Source organism: Chrysochloris asiatica, unplaced genomic scaffold (genome assembly GCF_000296735.1).
Source record: "Chrysochloris asiatica unplaced genomic scaffold, ChrAsi1.0 scaffold00053, whole genome shotgun sequence".
NCBI lineage: Eukaryota > Metazoa > Chordata > Mammalia > Afrosoricida > Chrysochloridae > Chrysochloris > Chrysochloris asiatica.
The window spans coordinates 18,774,806-18,791,880 of NW_006408571.1; the positions used below are offsets into that span (position 1 = coordinate 18,774,806).

Consider the following 17,075-nt stretch of genomic DNA (forward strand, 5'->3'; position numbering starts at 1 on the left):
CTTTGTTTCCAACTTTTGCATTCCATTCACCAGTAATTATCAATACATTTTGAGTGCATGTTTGATCAATTTCAAAATGAAGAAGTTGGTAGAATTCTTCTATTTCATCATCCCTGGATTTAGTGGCTTGTGCATACATTTAAATAGTAGTGGTATTAACTGGTTTTTTTAATAAGTGTATGGATATTATCCTATCACAGACAGTGGTGTACTTCATGACTGATATTGATACGTTCTTTTTGATGATGAATATGATGCCATTCTTTTTAACATGTCATTTCCACCATAGTAAACCATGTGACTGTCAGATTCAAATGGGCAATACCAGTCCATTTCAGCTCACTAGTGCCTAGAATAGCGATGTTAGTGTATTCCATTTCACTTTTGTCAATTTCCAATTTTCCTAGATTCATGTTTCATGCATTCCATGTTCTGACTATTAATGGATGTTACAGCTCTTTCTCTTCATTTTGATGTGTGGCCCATCAGCAATTGAAAGTCCTAAGGGCTTTACTTCTTTTGCATCATCATGGTCAATTCTACTTTGAGGAGGCAGCTCTTCCCCAGTCACATTTTGAGTGCCAACAAGCCACTATCATACAACAAACTGACAGACAAGTGGTGGTAATTCACAATAGTAAGTTAAAAAAAAACACACTACAGAACCACTCATGTACTAGGTAGTAATAGAGGCACATCCAGAGCAACAGTACTGCATTGTGGCTAATGCATGGACATGACTGCCACGTTATCTGGTTTTATACCCTAGCTCTACTGCTCACTACCTCTGTGATCATGGGTTTAGCCTCTGTATGCCTCAGTTTCCTCATCTGTATAATGGATAAGAATCATCTCTCCTTGGGTAATTGATTGAGATCCCTTCATGAGTTAATACACGAACAGCCTTAGAATAGTATGCTCGCACAGAGGATGTTGTACAAAAGTTTTCACAGGAATCTAAGCTTTCTGATCTTTGTTTTATACCCAGCATCTAGAGTAGTGCCTGCCACAATGACAATCACTAAATATTTGTTGAATGAATAAATTAATATCTGTGGGAGATTGCCAACCACCTGACAGACTGAGTAGGCATTAATTGATTCTTCTCCCCACTTCCAACACATACAGTTATTGGTGGGAAATATAAAAACATTTTGTTGTTGTTGTTTAAATCTCCAGGTAATGAAGGAAGACATCACAGCAAGAGGTTTAAATGGAAGCTCACACATAAACCTCAATAACTGCCAATTCTTATCATGGTGGTGGTGGTGGTGGTGGTGGTGATAATGGTGGTGACGGAGATGATATTAATGAAGATGGCCAAGATGGTGGGTGGATAAAACCAAGTCTTAAGAAGAATTACAGGGTATCTTAAAACAAGACCTGTCTTTTTAGACCAACTACTTAGGAAGGTATTTCTTCCCCTACTTTTGCCTAGAATACCCACTTGTTTACCAACGAAACTGAGACCTCCCTGAAAGCAGGGCGATCTTCTCTCTTTATCTGTTGTTTAGGCTCATTAATAAATCATTGTGCTTAATAAACTGGAGTCTGAAATTTCTCTGAGACAATTTCTTCTGGACCTGGAGGTCTAAGTACATAGTCACAGGCCCATAGGTTCCGACTCATAGTGGCCCTCTATAAGGTTCCCGAGGAGCAGCTGGTGGGTTTGAACTGCTGACCTTGTGGTTCACAGTCCATTGCTGATCCACAGCACCATACCAGAAATCCAAAAGACTTAACAAACATAATGAAATATTTTTAACAGACGAGCTATATTTTAACTAGAAAATCAGTTTCTCCCCATACTGACTAAATATTGACCAACTTTTTTTTTTTTTTTTTTTAATGCTTTATTGTGAATTATGTGATAGTTTACATGGGAGAACATTAGCTTCACATTGATCACATTGTATATTGCTTCCTTGCCATGGTTACAATCCCTTCCATGCACCATCCATCAAACAAAGGGTATACCCGGCAAGCCTGCCGCCCCTCTCTCTTTCCGGGTCCAAAGTCCCCAGCCGGTCCACCTCCCCACATCACCGTCTCTGCCTCCATCCCTGGAATCACTGCTTCTCTGGATAGGATTCTGTTCTCTGCTCTTCTCCTTTGATGGTCCCAGGGACTTCCACTCCTAGACTTCAAGGTTAATCACTCCCTTCCCTTTGCCCCAAAACATCTACCTTTACATTTCCCGCCCTTACAATTAGTTCTGTTAACAATTATTCTCTATTGTATCACAAGAGACCTATCCGTATCTCCTTTCATCAGCCCCGACTAGGCAGAATGTATACTACTCAGTGGAGAGTTTACCTTGCCCCACACCCTCTGGATCTAGGTTCCCTCTTGAAAACTTGTAAGTCAGTCACTTCTTGTCTCTGTAGCCCCCCCATTCTGGGTGACCAGTGTCAAAGTTGCCCATCCTTGTCCTCTTCGTGTGCGGAGGAGGTGGGAATGATCCTCACTGTGAAAATTTGTTCACTTTTTTGAGGTACTGCTTCCATAGGTGTGTGTCAAGTTCATCAAATTGTATCAGATTACTCTTTTTTTCCTCTTCTTTCTTCTTCTAGTTAAGCTCTGATCATCCAGTCATTGAAGCCAGGCCAAGTGGGTATTCTGCAAGTGTGGGTGTACTTATGCATATGCCCTCTCTTCTTATCAGCTGGACACTTCACTCTCCACTCTAGTTCTCTGTGACTATGTCGCTTACTCTAGGTCCAAGAATCCCCTGGATTTGGCACACTGCTGGCCAACCAGGTCTCCATCCGGGTTCCCAGGATTGACCAACTATTTTAAAAGTCTCTTTTTAAAAGGTAGCCACATATATTTGCCTAACCCTTGGCCTTTCATTGCAAACACCCTCCTGCCACCTGTCCTGGGCCCCTAAACACCCATATATATGTTGGCAAGCCTCTTACAGCAGACTTTGCTTCCAATCAGGAATTCCTGGAGGGCAATGATTGTTGGGAGACCTAGCTTCCCCTTTCCACCTTCAGAGGCATAAAATGCCCTGATTAGTGTCCCAGCATCAAGCTCCCTGAGTATGCTTCCAGGTTCTGCCACTCAATAACCATGTGACCCTAGACAAGTTACTCAACTTCCGAGTCTATTTCCTCATCTAAAAATAGGGATGATACTAATAGTACCTTCTTCATAGAGCAGTTGTGATGTAAATTAGTCAATACAGTAAAGCATGAGGAGCAATATTTGGTGCATAGTAAGAGCCCAATACATATGAAGTTTTATCTTTGTCGCTTCACCTGACCTAAGTCATGGTATTTTCAATCGCCTGATATGCTGGACAATGAATAAAGATGATCAAAGAAGAATGGACTGATTTGAATTATGATGTTGGCAAAGAATATCAGATAGACTGACAGAAGAATGAACAAATCTGTCTTGGAAAAAGTACAGGCAGAATGCTCCTTAAAAGTAAGGATGGAGAGACATTATCTCACATACTTTGGGCAAAATTAGACCAGTTCTGGAAAAGAACACATCATGTTTGGTAAAGTAGAGGGTCAGAGAAAAAGAGGAAGACCCTTAACAAGATGGGTTGACACAGTGTTTACAGTAATGGGTTCAATCCCAGCCAGGATTGTGAGGAGATCTGTTGTACATAGTGTCCCTATGAGTTGGAACTGACTCTAAAGCCCCTAACAACAATAACAACATTATTATTGTCATTATGCCTTCTCTAACTCTGATGAATCTTTCCTTCCTCTCTATTCTAGTACAGGTTCTTGCCACTCCATACCCAGATTTCTGACAAGATTTAGAGCTTCGGTTGTAAAGATGAGACAGTAGACATTAGGGAAATTTTCATGAAGTCACAGACATTCAAATTGGACCATATGATTTCTTCTTCCCTATTTGAGGGTTTATCCGAAAATTAGGAAAGGAGGAGATTATTGAATTATAGAATCCCCTTGAAATTCTATTTCGGACAATCAGGGCCTGTCAGATTCCTTCTCTATATTCCCAGACTCATACATTTCTCTCTCTCTTAAGATGTTATATTCCCCCAATCTTGGTGTTACTCCTTTTATCCTTCAGAGCTTTTTGCCTAACTTTATCTATTCTAAACTTTCTGAGTCCAAAAGCATACCATGTGCCAGCTGCAATAACACTAGGACTTAGCAGAGCAGGGTAACACATCCAAGTTTTCCTTAAGTTTGCTATTCCTAAGAATATAATTTACTTTGGAGAAACCACATGCAAGACTTAAGCAAAAATGAAAAAAAGAACTAGCATATCAGACCCAAATTGCTTTTTATTTGTGCCATTTTGTCAGTGTCAGACATTAATTTTAATTATAGTGAAAGAAGAATTATGGGATAATGGTTAGGAGTACAGACTGAAATTGACAATGCTGCTGAAGGTTGTGAAAACTGTTTACTACACAAGGGCTCCGGTAGTGTAGTGGTTACGAATTGGGCTAAAGGTCAGCAGTTCAAAACTACCAGCAGCTCCACCAGAGAAAGATGAGGCTTTCTGCTCCCGTAAAGATTTACAGCCTCGGAAACCCTGTACAGGGTCGCTATGAGTCGGAACAGACTCCACAGCACACAACAACAACAACACAAGGGCAGTCAGCTGAGCAGACCAATGGGGTCTGGAATCCAACCTGCTTTCACTCACAAATCCATCAATTCTGACACAGGGTGGAATTTACTCAGAAAGGGCACTTCTTTCTATGTCATACAAAGACACAAGATGAGCTAGTAATGGTTATGTACAGGGGAGTTGATTTATAGGTAAATATATTGAGCATAATAGAATGTGGATTTCTCACTGTGAAAGAAGATTTCAACTATAGAAAGAGTACTGGATTATGGAATTAGATGTATCAATGTGAGCTAATGATTTCTAATATATTGTTGTTAGATGCTGTTGAGTCTGTTTCTACTCATAACGACCCTATGCATAACAGAATAAAACATTGCCTGGTCCTGCGCCATCCTCCCAATTGTTATCATGTTCAAGTCCATTGCTACTACCACTGCTCTGTGCCAATCCATCTCAATAGCGGATCTTCTGCTTTTTCCATGACCCTCTACTTTACCAAGCATGATGTCCTTCTCCAGGTCCCACCTGATAATATGCCCAAAGTACAAAAGACAAAATCTCTCCATCCTGGCTTCTAAGGAACATTCTGGCTGTACTTCTTCCAACCCAGATTTGTTTTTTCTTCTGGTAGTCCATAGCACTTTTAATAATCTTTGCCAACACCGTGATTCAAATGCATCATTTTTTCTGTGGTCTTCCTGATTCATTATCCAGTTTTCACAAGCATATCAGGTGATTGAAAATATCATGGATTGAGTCAAGCGCTCCTTAGTCCCCAAACTGACATCTTTGCTCTTTAACATTTTAAGGAGTGCTTTTGCAGCAGATTTACCTAATAATGCAATACATCATTTGATGTCTTGATCGCTGCTTCCATGAAAGTCAATTGTGGGTCCAAGCAAAATGAAGTCTTTGACAATGCCAATCTTTTCTCCATTTATCATAATTTTATTTACTGGTCCAGTGGTGAGGATATTTTGTTTTCTTTACATTGACGTGCAATTGATATCGAAGGCTGTGATCATTGATCTTTATCAGTAAGTATTTTAAGTCCTCTCCACTTTCAAGCAAGCAAGGTTGTGTCATGTGCATACCACAGGTTGTTAATGAGTCTTCCCCAATCCTATGCCATTTTCTTCTTTATTTATAACATAAATAGATATAAATTTGTGTCTGTATACACAATTTTCTAGTTCTTTTTTAACCAAAAGTGTCTATAAAGAATGACACACTCATTGAATGTTCATACCCAGCACCCAGATCTTGCTTTATTGATTTGTGTCATATGGTCAGTGCTCCATATTCATATTAATTTAAATTGCAATGAAAGAAGAATTATGGAAGAATGGTGACGAGCACAAACTCTGAAATTGGGAGAGCTGCTACAGGTCATCCTCAATCTTTGCTCAATCTCCCTGTATGGAACCACTTTGTTGTTGTTGTTGTTAAGTGCTGTCCAGTTGGTTCCAGCTCATAGCAACCCTGTGTAGAGTTTCTGAGCAGCACTTGGTGGATTTGAAGAGCCAGCCTTGTGATTCGAAGTCCAGTGCTGATCCTACAGCACCACACTGGGAAAGTCTGATGTAACTATTACTGGTCCACATAGTATCAATTTCACCCTTTGCCACGGTGCCTGGCTTTGTTCACTACACTAAAATATCTTCACCACTAAAAGGAACCAGCGATGGAAAGAATGGAGAGGTGGCTGATCCCAGGACTAGCGTAACAAAAGTATCCTAAAAGTGGTTCCTAAAAGTAAAAAAAATGCTTAAAAAAAAAAAAGAAAAATGAAGCAGACCTAGAGAACACAAAGCCCATTTCGAAGGACTCCCAATGATCAAATGGGGAAAAATTTACAAATCAAAATGAATTACAGTCACAGATTATAACCCATTAAATCAAATTAAAATCAACACATCCATAATGATACAAATGAGTGACTGAATTTAAAAAAAAATAAATGAGCAAGATGGGAAAGTTCTGCTTTAAAATAGAATTTTGCTGTTGTTAAGTGCTATCAAGTCAGTTCTGACTCATAGCAACCCTATATACAGTTTCTAAGGAGTAGCTGGTGGGTTTGAACTAGGGACTTTGTGGTTAGCAGTCTAGTGCTTATTGTACAGCACTATACTAGGACCAACCATAAATGGAAAATGAATGGTAAAATCAGGAAATTGTCATTTAGCAACCATCATAGTAATATTTGATTCAGGTGAAATATGAATAGAATATATGCTTAAATTAATGTCTAAAATTTTGATGAGTGATAAAGATGAGGCGTTCTGCTCCTGTAAAGATTTAGAGCCTCGGAAACCCTGTGCAGGGTCACTATGAGTTGGAACAAACTCCACGGTACTTAACAACAACAACAACAACATATTTACATAAAATACTTATTAATTTGTAAAGGAAAAAATGTTTATTCAGTACTAAGTATAGAACAGTTATTAATTAAACACAAATTAGATAAAATTAGCAGAACCACCTTAACCACATGATATATGAGAGTATCACAGGTAAAGGGACAAATTGAGATTATGTGCCTTCTGATACTGTACACTAAGGACACAGAATCACTTTTGTGATATTCCTGAAAAATACACATTACATGAATCCAGTCATGAGAAAATAGTGTTGTTGTTGTTGTTTAGTGCCTTCGAATCAGTTCTGACTCATAGTGACCTTGTATAGGGTTTCCAAGGAGCAGCTGGTGGGTTTGAACTGCCAAGCTTAGCAACCCAGTGCTGATCCTACACAGCGCCACACCAGGAAATAGTAGGTAAACCCCAACTGAAAAACATCCTACAAAACTATGGGTATATCAAGTTTATGAAAGATAAGGAACATTTTCAGACTAAAATAACACAACTAAATGTGCTGCATGCTCCTGAATTTGATCCTGGATCTGCAAAACACAGTCTTAGGACCACTGGCAAATTTTGAATGGAGTCTGGATTTTGATGGCTATACTGTGGATATGTAGAGTCCTGGCGTGGTGCTGTGGGTTAATGCAACAGACTGCAAAGCCGTTTGAACTGCAAGGTCAGCGGTTCAAGCTCACCAGCTGCTCCTTGAAAACCCTATACAGGGTTGCTATGGGTCGGAACCAACTCGACGGCACTTAACAACAAAAACAACTGTGGATATGTAGGACAGTATTCTTGTCATGTTTTTCAAAGAGTATAGAGGCATTGTGTCTAAAATTTACGCTCAAACAGTGTATAAAAATATATAGATTTTTTTTAAAGTGTGTTACAATGTTAATATTTGGGGAATCTATGTGAGGACCTATGGGGTTCTTTGTAGTATACTTTACCATTTTCCTTAAGTTTGAAATTAATTTGCACTGAAAAGTGTTTTTTTTTTTTTTGCTTTCTTATGTTTCTTAAATAAAATCAAAATGAAAAGATTTTCATAGAAAGCATTACATCCTGGACGTAATCTGCAGACTCTTTCCACAAGTCACTTCTGGGGGCAGTCCTTCACCCAACCCTTACTCTTAGAACCCCACCCCAGGCCCAGATTCCAGGTGCCCCACTTGCCCCAGGAGGAGAATTAGGATAAGAAAAGCATTTTCGATTTATAACAATCTGACCACAATTCAGCCTCCTGCTTCATCTCTCAGAAAACCAATGCACCAACCACCATAGATAGAAGGCTCCCCATCTCCTCAAAGCACCACATTCTTTAATATATGCTCTTTCCACTGCCTGAAACGCCTCACCCCCTCCTCTCTCCACACCTCCATTTCTCACTTGCCTTGCCCGCCTGTGGAACTCCTGTTCACACTTCAAGACTCTAAAATTTCTAGCTTCCTCCTTCAATATACCCTTACCTCTTAGCTGCCTTCACTGCCTGTGGGACACCTACTCATCCATCAAGGCCCCGCTCAAACTTCATCTTCTCTCTCGCTGAGCCTGTCAGAATTAAATATCATTTCAGTGGTTGTGCTTCTATTCTAACACTAATCTCCTTTTAACTGTGATAGGAGGATATATCTGTCTCTGCCTACAGATCAGGGGCTTTGCTCTGTTCAATATTTTATCCCTAAAGAGTAGTTCCATTAATATTTTTGGAGTGAACTAAAGCAGGAAGAAACAGTACCATCTTTGAATGAATAAAATTAGTGGATCCTCAATAAATTGTCTTTTAATAAATGAGTGAATGAAAGTACGAATAAAAATACCACTTTCAAGGCTGTTCCTTATTTATTACATACTTGGACACTATTACTCACTATCTCTGCCATCATTAGTATGAGAGTATACATTCATTGATTGATCCATTCATTTTTTGAACACCCAATATTGCTACCCACCAGTCACTCCTAAGAAACCGTATCCAGGGTGCTATGAGTCAGAACCGATTCAATGGCACTTGAAAACGACAACAACAGCAATATTGCTACACATTAGGGCTATAAATCAGGGATGCAAAGATGAACAAAACAAAGGAGGTCAGCTTCCCTATACGTCAATTGTAAAATACTGTGCAAATACATTAATAGACATCTGCTTATGGTTAATCTATTTCAAAGAGCATAGTATTCTTTTAAAACAGTGTGAAGTTCATATCTTTGTGATAAATGTTACTTAGTGGCTGATAATGCTGTAAATATCTGGAAATAGTTTGGTCACTGGTCATTTCATTCTCTGGATAACATTAGCGGACATCAAGATCTTCAAGGAAACTTTTGCATAATATTTATGAAGACTAAAAATGTGAATGAGTTTTCCCCTGAAAGAGATGATGAATCTCTTTCTAAAATCAGAGATAATTGTTAGCAATTTCAGAAGGTGAACTAGTAAAGGATTCATTCGTACATCATTCTCATCTGTACGATGGAGACGGAAGGTTTATATAGGCTTGACTAGTCCCCATGGCAACAGTCTTTCTTCTGGGTTACCATAGGAATTGCAAAGGCCTTTATAAACCTCCATTAGCAGCGCCTAGGCCGGCAGCAATCAGAAATGTCAGCTGTGGAAGACACTCCACGGTGTCAGTGAGGGCATTAAGAATTCATTTTGCCCTGGAGTAGCTGGGCAGGTCTGTTTAGCCACCACCTCTAAAACGATCAACATTCAGGTAGCCCCTGAATCAGCCCAATGCTTTGAACACTTTATATATAGGGCTTTTAAAACCCAAACTTAAAGAGATATGACCAGATTTCAAAAGACTTTAAAAGATTTTAAAAAATAAGTCTATTCTGACAAAGCTGTACACAAGAGGGAGGTAAATCGGTGCTGGTTTATGTTCCCCAGGACAGTGCATTAAAGCCATATTCATAATTAACAAAGTGATCATTATGATCCTATCTTAAGGGACCATCACCTGCATCCCAGGTAGTAAGCTGGGTGTTTCAGATGCTCTATGCCTTATCACTCCACAGATTTGGGGATAATGGACTAGGAAAACAGAAGAATTGGTGCATTCAAACTGTGGTGTTGGTGAAGCATGGTGACTAGATTGTGAACTGTCAGAAGAACGTACAAGTCAGTATTAGAAAAACAGACAACTAGAATGCTCCTTAGAAGTGAAGATGGTGAGACTTTAGCTTGTCATGTAGAAAGAACAATTACTAGAAAAGGACATCATATCTGGTCAAGTAGAGGGTCAATGGACAGAGGGACCTCACTCCTCCATGAGAAGGAGTGACGTAATAGCTCCAATCATGAAGATGCCAAAAGACCACACCTATTTCATACTCTGGCTGCCATGTATCGAAAACAACAAACACAACATGATCCCTGCGTTGCGGATGAGGATGCTGAGGATGCTGAAGATCAGAGAAGCAACACTGCTTGCTCAATACAGAGTTCAGATCTGTCTCTGAAATTCTGACCCTGAATCACACAACACAAGGATTAATGTCATATTCTATGGCAACTGAATGATATACTAAAGCCACATGCTGTGAATCTATTTAAGCCTTTGATGAACGTTTAAATGTTTGTTGTTTGCTTTTTTAAGCATAAAGAATTATCTCTTTGGGTGTAATTGCAAGAGGACCGTATTTTCACTCTAGCCTTTAATCTTTTTCTTTTTTTTTTTAACCACACTCATATTTTTAGAAAATAAAAATATATTTTCATTTTTTAAAAATTCCTAGGCTGTGTACATAATAATAACTCCAGGCACTTACAAATAGCAACCTGAATCAAAAAACCAACCACTAAAATTTACAGAAGAATTGGTCTTTGGAGAATTTGTTTAGTAAATAGATTTAAGAATTACAGGTAATGTTTAGGCACTTGGAAAGTTCTTTCTCATCAGGGCAAAGAAAATAACCAGGTTTCATGCTAGCAAATATGGAATTGTATGCAGCAAAGATCTAGCTGGGATTCAGTCAAGCTGTGTAGAAGAAATAAGAAAAAAACAGAACTCTGGGGAGAAAGAATTCTAAAGCCTAGGGGATTTCTTCAGTCGCAAGAAGGTAGTCAGTAATAGGAGTTGGTTCCTTAAAACTAAGCTTCTGAGGCATGCCACCAGAGAAGGAATACTTTCTCCTCGAATGTTTCTTCCATGTGCCAGTCACAGCTGTGACAAACATAAACTGGGGTCCTTAGACCAATAGCCAAAACTATGGGTCTCAGCCCCTGAAATTGTCAACACTAAAGTATGTGAAGTGGTGGAAAGAATTAAAGTTTGCCTCTTCAAAGACATAAATGGAAAACATGGTGGTGGTGGTTACGTGCCGTGGAGTCAGTTCCAACTCATAGTGACCCTGTACAGGGTTTCCAAGGCTGTACATCTTTACAGGAGCAGCTGGTAGTTTCAAACTGCTGACTTTGAGGTTAGCAGCCCGATTTGTAACCACTACGCTACCAGAGCTATTACTTAATACTCAATGAAAAGTATAGCAGGATATTCACACATTCAGCCAATAGAATTACCATTTAGACCCTAAGAAGTATATAGGAAAAAATGTGTGTGTGTGGAGTTGTGGTGGTTGTGTACCATTGAGTCCATTCTGACTCATGGAAACCTTATATAGAGTTTCCAAGGCTGTAAATCTTTACGAGAGTAGAAAGCCTCTTCTTTCTCTGGGGAGAGACTGGTAGGTTCAAACTGCTGACCTGTGGTTAACAGCCCAGCTCATATCCACTCCATTACCAGGGCTCCATATGTGTGTGTGCGTGTGTGTGTGTGTGTTTGTGTGTGTGTGTATTGGAAGACTTTAAAAATGCTTGCTGAAAAAAATGGTATTGAAAGATAATGGAATTTTTCCAAAACCTTTTTGAAGTCCTTCGTGTGTGTGTGTATTCACCAAATTATAGCTACTTTATTATTTTGCTTTTGGAGTTGTTTCTTAAATACCTGGTAGTGTTTCGGTTCATCTGTTTTTTGGTTTTGGCCCTTTTGTGTGTGTGGGGGGGGGCTTTAGAAAGTAAAATTGGCATCATAAAAAATGAAAGCCCACTGCCTTCAAGTCAAGTCTGACTCATAGCAAACTGAGAGCAGACAGTAGAACAGCTCCTCAGGGTTTCCAAGGCTGGAAGACACTAGGAGCGTCTTCTTTCCACAGAACAGCTGGTGGGTTTGAATTGCCACCCTTGCAGTTAGCAACCCAGTGCTAATCCACTGCATGACCAGGGCTTAAACCACCTGGGAGCTGTCCTAAGCGGAGCCCTCGATGGCACATAATCGTTATTTATGTCACTGCACCTGATCTGTCTGCTCAGCCTAGCCCTTCGTTCCCAGCCAGTCTATCCCACACTCCTGTAATAGGGAGCCAGAGACTGAGCTCTATGTGTCCTTATCCTCATCACCTCACTTCTACTCTTGCTTCTGCATTCACTCCTCCCTTATTTCCTACTATGCTTCCTGCCTTGGACTCTGCCGCTGTCCATCCCAATGGTGACTGATATGACTTCTTTGACCTCTCCTCTTAATGTCTTACATTGAACTTTTTAAATCTGCCTCTGACCACCCTGAGCTGCCATTTGAGGTCAGGTCTCCGGACCCTATCAAATCAGGACGGATCATCATGTCCTACTCCAAAAAATAGAACGTGTTGGACACAAATATGAAAAGTACACTGGACAAAAAAATTTATAAAGCAACAGGCTAAATTTGATCAAGAATAAAATTAAATACCCTGCCTTTTGATTTATTCTATAAAATGTTTCAATTCAGGATTCAAAAAGATATGGTTTGATAAAAGTTCATAGAATAGCTTTCCAACCTGATTTTATCACTATGGCTCCCACAAAGAAGGGTGGTGAGAAGAAGGGTTGTTCTGCTATCAATGAAGTGGTGACCAGAGTGTACACCATCAACATTCACAAGCGCATCCATGGAGTAGGCGTCAAGAAGAGTGCCCTTCAAGCACTCAAGAAGATTCGGAAATTTGCCATGAAGGAGACGGGAACACCAGACATTTGCACTGACACCAGGCTCAACAAAGCTGTCTGAGCAAAGGAATCAGGAACGTCCCAGGTGCAGTTAACCAGAAAACGTAATGAGGATGAAGATTCACCAAACAAACTCTATACACTGGTGACCTATGTGCCTGTCACCACTTTAAAAAACTTACAGACAGTCAATGTGGATGGAAACTAACAGTTTATGATCAAATTAACTTATAAATCTGCAAAAAAAGTTCATAGAATATAGACATGGGTCTTTTATTGACCAACATTGACAAAGCCAATATTAACCAACAGCATAATGAAGTCACTAAGATGACGTTTACCTACATGAAAATGTTGGTAATTTTGATGGGAAATCGTTTCTGCTTTGCAGGCCATATGATCTCTGTCACAACCACCTCAACTCTGCCGTTACAGAGTGAAAAGAAGCATAAACAATATGTAAAAGAATGAGTGTGAGCACACGCCAATGCAATTTTAGTTATAAAACCTGGCAACTGTGGGATCTGATCCATGGACTACAGTTTGATGACCCCTGGTCTATTGTTATTGTGTGCTATCCAGTCAAGTCCAACTAACAGCCACTCTGTATGACACTGTAGAACTGTCCCATAGGATTTCCTAGGTTGTAGTATTTATGGAAGGAGATCCAAGGTCTTTCTTCCATGGAGCATCTAGTGGATTTGAAAATCTTGTCTCTGGTTAGCAGTTGAGTGTTTAATTGTTACACCACTGGGGTCCTTGAGCCCTGGGCTTCATCAAGGAAAATACAGAATCAATATCAAAGGTGTTGACATTCTCATTGCACTCTTAAGGCATCAAACTATAAACCAGTTCTTGAGTACATTTCTGATTCAGTTCAACTGACTAAAGACAAGAGAACAGAGACTACCCCACTGATCAATATTAGCTTATTAATTAGTCCAATATCAATCTAATATTGACTAATTAATTAAACCTCAAGCATAGTTTTCCTACTAGCTAAGAGAATCTTCCTGAAAGTACTGACATTCCATCTTGATTGCTCCATCTAATCCCCAAGAAGCACAATGCAGTCTTTGGGAATCAGAGCCTCCAAGCGTACCACAGCCCTATAGCCAACCAAAGAAGGATTAGAGGTTAGCATGTGGCATGTTGGTCCTTTGTGAATCCACGGAGGGGATCAACAATTCCTTTTTAGTGCCAAGTGATCTTCTAATCTCCTGTCCTAGCTTCTTAGCCACAACACAACAAATCTACAGGCAGAAATCACAAACCAAAGCAAACCCACTGCAGTCTAGTTGATTCTGACTTGGGTAGAACTGCTGCATAGACTTTACCAGGCTGTGGTCTTATGGAAGCAGACTGCCACATATTTCTCCTGCAGAGCACCTAGTGGGTTCCAACTGCTAACATTTCAGTTAGCAGCTGAGTGCTTAACCACTGTGCCACCAGAGCTTCTTATCAGCTACAGACCTGTTGAATGTAGCCTGTACAAGGCTTTTTAAAAAAATTTAAGTAGTTAAGCAGTTGGCGCTGTGCACAGGATTCTTTGCAATGCCTTCAGCCCTATTAAATTGTGAGGTTTTCTGGGAGAAAGAATGAAGGAACATGAAATATTTCAAGGTTGGCAGTTCAAACTCAACAGCTAATCCTCAGAAGTCCTATACAGGGTCACTATTGGTTGGAAACACCACCAACTTACTTTATTCTTTTTAGTTACTGTCTGGTCTCTATAAATATTTAAGTCTCTGATCCCTGCACATAGCCCACTTTTTCCTCTTTTAGAAAATCATAACTATGTTTCACTGATTCCAGTCCTCTGACACATCCCCATTTTTCACAGCTTCTCCGTGATAACCAAAAGTGGTCCCGTAATTTCATGCACAAGGCCTCTCAGTTCCTGGGGCTACGCTCTTCCTGAGCCAAGAGACTTGAAGCTTTATGCTCACTCACTCTCTTCATCAGTTTGGCTTTCGATTATCTTTTTTATGCTCATGTTTGTTCCCTCATTTTCCATTCAAAAGGTTACTCTCCTTGGCAGAGCAAGCAGAAAACCAAGAGTTTTGAACGACTTTGAAAGCATTTATTCAAGACATTTGCCTTTGCCCTTCTCCTCTCCTCCCCACCACTCTTCAACTTGCTCCAAACAGAATTTTGTCTTTTTATGATGGCCTAAGTATTGTCTACAAGTCACAGTTTATCCCAAGCTTTTGCTTTTCTGATGACATTTGCACAAATAATTATCATCCTTTATGGTTATTCTCTGGTCAGGTTCTTTGAATACCTCGGCTCACACGGAGCTCCCTGTGACTGTTTGGATGCTGCCTCTGCTTCTTCTTCATAAGGCTGCTATGCTATTTTATAGACAAGATGCCCAACATGGGGGGATCCCCAACCTTCATAAGCCATTTGCCATTTTAGAACTTGACATTACTGTATCTCTTCTCTGAATGTCTTTGTTCTCTTTGCAAACACAGGCTATTTTTCTCAGGATTCCTCTCTTTTCTGATGACAAGTACAGAGGAGAGGTCCCAGCAATTCAGCCAGCCCTACCCTCTAAGAGAAAATATTGTCTGTAGGGCAAGTAAAGATTAATCAGGGACTGAGATTTATTTAGGTCTGACATGAGGAACTAGGTGTCACTGTCTTGCTCTAGCTTTATTCATTGAATAATGTGGGAGTTGAGGAGCCTCCTGGGAAAAGAATTCAGATATATGTGACATGTCAGAGTAATTGGCAAGGTAGGGGCACTCAGTATAAAGTAAGCTATAAGAGACTTGCACTATCTCTTGGAGATAATTTATTTCAAAGAAAAAGAAGTCTTGTGTGACACAATGACAGAGCCGAGGTATGTGAAGAAAAGAGATTCCAGATCAAATGGGGAGCTCTAACTTGAATTCATTCTGACCCTCTATTGAGGGGACAGTGAACCCACTAAAAGAGCTTTCCCACCAAACTCAGTTACTGGCTTCTTTAAAAGAATGGAACATAGAAGAAGGAAAGTACTCATTAGGTAAAACAGCAGTGGAATGTCAAGTGTGGCATAAAAGCAAGTTGAGGAGGTTGTAATCATTGCAATGAAATGATGAGTGTAAAACCGATGTTCTTCCATGTAAACGATCATTTAATTAACAATAAAAACTTTTTTTTTTTTAATGCTGTTAATGGCATAGGGAAAAAAAAGCAAGTTGGGAACAATCAAAATACTAGTACCTGTATACCTTGTGGAATCCTTGAGTGGTAGCAAATGGGTAAGACGCTCAGCTGTTAACCAATAGGTTAGAAGTACAAGCCCACCCAGGAGCACCTTGGAAGAAAGACTTGAAGATCTACTTCTAAAAAAATCAGCCCTGGAAAATCCTGTGGAATCCAATTCTACTCTGACATACATGGGGTTATTTCCTTACCAAACCTACAGTCTGGTTCAGGGATCCATTTCTTCCATGTGGTTTGTCTGCAGGATGCATCCATTATCAGTATGGATTCTTTTAACCTTCCTCAAAATTTGACTCACTGACTTTCCACTCAGGTATTTGGCTTGTGAGATGCAGCACCATTATATCTATCCCTGTAAAAGCTCATTTCTCCTTAAAAAGATGTTGTTGTTGTTGTTGTTAAGTGCTGTCAAGTCAATTCTAACTCAGAGGGATACTGTATAGGGTTTTCGAGGAGCAGCTGGTGAGCTTGAACTGCTGAGATAAACCCCCTCATTTTCATATTTAGGTCTAAGCACCCTTTAGCTAAGTTTTGGAGACACTTTCTTAAACTTGTATTTCTCTACTCGTATTAAAATCTCAAAATTATTCTATTTCACATGCACTAGTAACCATATTAGGAGTCCTGGTGTGGTACTGTAGGATAAACCTTAAGATCGGTGGTTCAAACTCACCAGATGCTCCTTGGAAACCCTGTACAGGATTGTATGGATCTGAACTGACTTGATGTCACTTAACAATAAAAACAACAACAACAAAGTAGCTATATTTGTGCCCATTCCAAAGAAAGGTGACACAATAGAATGCAGAAATCATTGAACAAAGTCATTAATATCACATGCAAGTAAAATTTAGCTGAAGATCATTCAAAAACAATTGCAGCAGTACACTCTTCAAGAAGTCATATGGTTGAGAACAAACAAGATGGCGGATC

General features: G+C 39.7%; 1 pseudogene; it reads left to right on the plus strand.

The window, feature by feature from the left end:
* The first annotated feature begins 12,771 nt into the window (after positions 1-12,771).
* Positions 12,772-13,134, plus strand: LOC102828790 (annotated as a pseudogene).
* Positions 13,135-17,075: the final 3,941 nt, after the last annotated feature.